The 5,184-nt window shown below is 45.0% G+C and overlaps 1 protein-coding gene across 1 annotated transcript in view; it reads left to right on the top strand.

Moving 5' to 3' along the window:
- The first annotated feature begins 228 nt into the window (after positions 1-228).
- The window catches only part of TBC1D8 (TBC1 domain family member 8), a 94,033-nt gene continuing 89,077 nt past the window's right edge, over positions 229-5,184 (top strand). Inside the window, exon 1 of the mRNA XM_017847782.1 lies at positions 229-312. The gene's annotated coding sequence lies outside the window, so the exon portion shown is untranslated. The remainder of the gene's footprint in view (positions 313-5,184) is intronic.

Genomic DNA, 5,184 nt, shown 5'->3' with positions numbered 1-5,184 from the left:
CTGTGCATCAGATCCAGCCAGAATGAAAGAATTGCCGTACTATTGCTTAGAAGCAAATTATTAGTAGGCCTCTATTTGGGCCTTAATTATAAAACTTGTCACTCGACATCTATCTCAGCCAGAGTTGTTATTCTAAGGGCCTAAAAATAGGAGTGTTGTGCTCGCTGAGACGCCAGGAGGATTTTCCTGTAGCGCCAGACAAGCCATATGGAACGGCTGCGGAAGGGAAAGCAGGATGCACGAGGCGGTGGCCCCACAGCCCTTGAGTGGGGCCTCGTTCCTGGAGATGCAGCAGAGAGTTTGCCGGTTCAGGTTTGTTGGAGGGAAAGTCAGTCTTGAATGTAGATGGAACTGTAGATTTGTAGATGATGTAGTAGTTCTAAAAATAAGTGTGTGCCTCTCTCTAACCAGTCCTCACCCAGTGGGCTCTGAAGCCAGGGCAGGGGAGGCCCGGCATCATCTCTCAGTGCTCAGGGCCTCAGCTGCCTCACCCCATTGGCAGAAAGGTGGTGGGAGGATCAGATGAGAAAACATGGACTTGGGGTAGGAAGGACAGCAGTATTTTTTTTTTTTTTTTTAATGACCCTGCTCATAAGTATTGCCCGAAGGCCTCCTTGTGAGTTACCTTCAGCTTCCTTAGAAAAGGACAGACTGGGTAGGGCTGCACCCTGTTGTGGGAGCATGCATCAACATTTTGCCATATAGTTGCTTTCTCTATGTGTATATATGTATATATTTTTGTCTTTGACCCGTTTGAAATTTGCAGACATGTTATCCAAATTTCTGATAATGTCGAAGGCATTCTTTGCCATGTTAACCTTTTCTTGTTTGCCCATTCAGCAAAAACTTACGGGTAATCCTTTCTTTCTGAGTTTTCTTTTCTCACCCGTCTTCCCCTTGTCTGCAGAGTTGTGCCAGGGTCTCTCACTGCCCTGCTTCCCAGCTTTGCATCTCCTCTATGGTGCTGGTCCTTGGTACCATGGGTGGTTCCACCCTTAGTGCTCTAGTTTACCCCCTGGTTTCATGCCTCTCCACTGCCCCAGCCTTGGGTTCCTATGGTGGCGGTTTACATTTGCACAGATGTAGGGGATCCCTCTTCCTCACTTCTCTGCAGGTGGGCACTGATTGGCTTGAGTTTCCTTGACAATTTTTTTTTTTTTTGAGACGGAGTCTCGCTATGTCGCCCGGGCTGGAGTGCAGTGGCGCGATCTCGGTTCACTGCAAGCTCCGCCTCCCAGGTTCACGCCATTCTCCTGCCTCAGCCTCTCGAGTAGCTGGGACTACAGGCGCCCGCCACCTTGCCCGGCTAGTTTTTTGTATTTTTTAGTAGAGACGGGGTTTCACCATGTTAGCCAGGATGGTCTTGATCTTCTGACCTCGTGATCCGCCCGTCTTGGACTCCCAAAGTGCTGGGATTACAGGCTTGAGCCACCGCACCCGGCCTCCTTGACAATTTTTAAAGAAATAAACTTTATTTTTAAGAACAGTTTTAGATTTACAGAAAAATTGTGAGGATAGTACAGAGGGTTCTGGTATACCCCATACCTGGTTTTGGCTTCCGTGATACTGACAACTTGTATTGGTATGGCATATTTGTTACAATTAATGAACTGATACTGTTACATTATTGTGGTAGGCTGAATAAAGTCTCTATCCTGTGAATGTTAGGCCCCCTGTGACAAGGGAGCATTAAGATAGTAGATGGAATTAAGGTTGCTAATCAACTGACCTTAAAATAGATTATCCTGGAGGGATGGTGGGCGGCAGGGTGGGGCGCCAGTGTGATCACAAGGGTTCTTATAACTGGATGAGGGGATCCGAAGAGAGGACCAGAGAGTTGGTAGTGTGGGAAGAACTTGGTCTGATATTGCTGGTCTTGGAGATGGAGCAAGGGGCCCTGAGCCAAGTAAAGTTGTGGGTCTCAGAAGTTAGAAAGGGCAAGCAGGTGGAGACTTGCACCTGTCACCACCTCGATCCTAGCTCAGTGCGTTCTGTATCAGACTCATACATTTGTTTTGTTTGACGCTATTATGGTTATGGTAGCTTGTTATGGCAGTGGTAAAAAATGAATACAATTATTACTAGCCAGAGGTCCGTGTCTTATTCAGATTTCCCTCGTCTTGTGTTCCAGGATTCCATTCAGGACACCACATAACATTTAGTTGTCAACGTGGCGGGGACAATTTCTCAGACTTTCCCTGTTTTGAATGACCTTCACAGTTTTGAGAGAATGGTGGTCCTGTGTTTTGTAGAACGTCCCTCAGTTGGGATTTATCTGATGTTTTTCTCATGGTCGATTAGGGTGATTGGCTTTGGGAGAGGAAGACCACAGAGATGAAGTGCCATTCTCATCAATTCCTACCGAGGGGACATTCTCCCCTCCCCTCTTTTTTTTTCTCATCTTATTTTTTGAGACAGAGCCTTGCTTTCTCGTGCAAGCTGGAAATGCAGTGATGATCATAGCTCACTACAACCTCAAACCCTTGGCTCAGGTGATCCTCCCACCTCAGCCTCCTGTGTAGCTGGGACTACAGGCGCCTGCTATCATGCCTGGCTCAAGGGTACATTCTGTCAACATGACTTATCTTTATGGATGCTGTCCTCAGTCACCTGGCTGAGGTAGTATTTGTCAGGTTTCTTCAGTGTCAAGTTGCTTCCCCCACTTGTCATACTGTGGATTGTGTGTGGTTAGCATTCCTTACTTCTTGACACTGTAAATGGTTCCAGGCTCATCTTGTGTATTTCCTGCTCCAGTTCCAGAAGCAGCCATGTCTCCAAGGAGCCCTGGTTCCTTTTATTGGAGCATGGGAGTAGAAACCAAATCTGCACCCTACATGTGCTCATTGCTTCTAGGCCCTCTCAGAGGGCAAGGAATTTTTTTCCTGACAGAGCAAGGAAATACGTCGGTGTGAATTTACTTTTGTATATATGCATATCTATAAATATTTCTCCATGCAACTGTATTAGGATTCTCCAGGGAGACATAACCTCTAGGATATATATCTTCCCCTGCCTTTTTTCTCCTGTCTCAGCCCTCAGCCAGTTGGATAGTGTGCCTGCCCACAGGGAGACTGGGTCTTCCATACTTAGTCCACTGATTCAAATGCTTGTCTCTTTTGGAAACACCCTCACAGATATCCCCAGAAGTAATGCTTTACCAGCGGTTGGGGTATCTCTTAGCCCAGTCAAGTTGACACCTACAATTAACCATCACAGTAACCCTTTGTATCTATAGTAAGCTGAACCTGAGTTCACACCTGTCTCTGACTCTAGTTCATTACCATCTGGATCATTCTTGCCTCTTTCCCTTGCCTGTCTGTAAGCTCCTACTGCACAAGTGAGAAACCTGGCTCTCACGCTCTGTCATCCTTTTCTTTTCTTTTCTTTTTTTTTTTTTTTTTGAGGCGGAGTCTGGCTCTGTCGCCCAGGCTGGAGTGCGGTGGCCGGATCTCAGCTCACTGCAAGCTCCGCCTCCCGGGTTTATGCCATTCTCCTGCCTCAGCCTACCAAGTAGCTGGGACTACAGGCGCCCACCTCGTCGCCTGGCTAGTGTTTTGAATTCTTTAGTAGAGACGGGGTTTCACCGTATTAGCCAGGGTGGTCTCGATCTCCTGACCTTGTAATCCGCCCATCTCGGCCTCCCAAAGTGCTGGGATTACAGGCTTGAGCCACCGCGCCCAGCCGCCATCCTTTTTCTTAAGGGTTCATTTACAATGTACTGATGCTCCTTAGCTTATGATGGGGTTACATCCCAATAAACTCATCCTAGGTTGAAAATATCATAGTAAAAAATGCATGGAATACACCTGACCCTCCAAACATTATAGCTCAGCCTCACCCACCTTAAACGTTCTCAGAACACTTAACATTAGCTTACCGTTAGGCAAAGTCTTCTAACACAAAGCGTATTTTATAACAAAGTATGAATATCTCATGTAATATATTGAATACAGTGCACTGTAGAGCACAGTACCGGTTGTTTATCTTTGTGATCACGCGGCTGACTGGGACCTGCAGCTCACAGCTGCTGCCCAGCGTCACGAGAGAGTGCCGTGCCTTGTACCACTAGCCTGGGAAAAGGTGAAAGTTCAAAATTCAAAGGATGGTTTCTACCGAATGTGTATGGCTTTCATACCATTGTAAAGCCAAAAAAACCGTAAGTGGAACCATTGTTAGGCGGGGACCATCTGTGCATGCGAAGTAGTTTCAGGGTTGTTAACCTGTGGCCCATGGAGTCCTGTACTTGTGTATGGTTCTTTGCCTTCCTTTCCACAGACTCCACTTATTTCCACAATTACTTAGGGCTGTCCCCTATTTCCCTCACTCCTCACACTGAGGCTGTTGCATACATGTGTAGTACAGTCAGGTTGCTGGGTCACGTCCTGCATTAAATCCAGGGGTCCCCCTGACCTCCTAAAGGATTTATTTTTAAAACTTGCAAACATTAGGGTTTACTCTTTGTCCTGTAAAGTTCTGTGGGTTTTGACAAACACAGTGTCATGCATCCCCAATCACAATATTATACAGAATAGTTTTCACTGCCCTAAGATTCCCTGATGTTTGACTAATTTAACTTTTTCCCTCCAGCAACCACCTGTCTTTCTACTCTTGCTATAGTTTTACCTTTTCCTTTTTCTGGAATAATTGGAATCATACAGTATGTAGCTTTCTTAGGAGGGCTTCTGTCCCTTAACAATATGCTTTTAAGTTTCCTGTGTGTGAAAAGTCATGGCTTGATAGATTTTTTTAAAAATCACAGAATAAAACTCTACTGAATGGATCTAACCACAGTCTGGTTATCCATTCACCTATTGAAGGACATCTTGGTTGCATCCAGTTTTAGATAATTATGAATAAAGCTGCCATAAACATTCATATGCAGGTTTTTCTCTAGACATATGTTTTTACATCAGTTGGGTAAATACTTAGGCATGTGATTGCAGGGATCATACGATAAGGCTGTGTTTAGTTTTGTACAAAACTATGAAATTATCTTCTAGGTGGCTGTGCATTTTATATTACCCTCAGCAATGAATGAGTCCCTGTTGCTATACATCCTCACAACTGGTATCATCAGTTTCTTGGATTTTAGCCATTCTATTAAGTATATAATGGTATCTTGTTTTAATTTGCAATTTCCTAGTGACAAAAGATGTTGGACGTTATATATATATATATATATAT

Source organism: Rhinopithecus bieti, unplaced genomic scaffold (assembly GCF_001698545.2).
Source record: "Rhinopithecus bieti isolate Rb0 unplaced genomic scaffold, ASM169854v2 scaffold_28016, whole genome shotgun sequence".
In the NCBI taxonomy this organism is placed as follows: domain Eukaryota; kingdom Metazoa; phylum Chordata; class Mammalia; order Primates; family Cercopithecidae; genus Rhinopithecus; species Rhinopithecus bieti.
The sequence above is the reverse complement of the archived record's forward strand: the minus strand, read 5'-3'. Positions and strand labels throughout refer to the sequence as shown.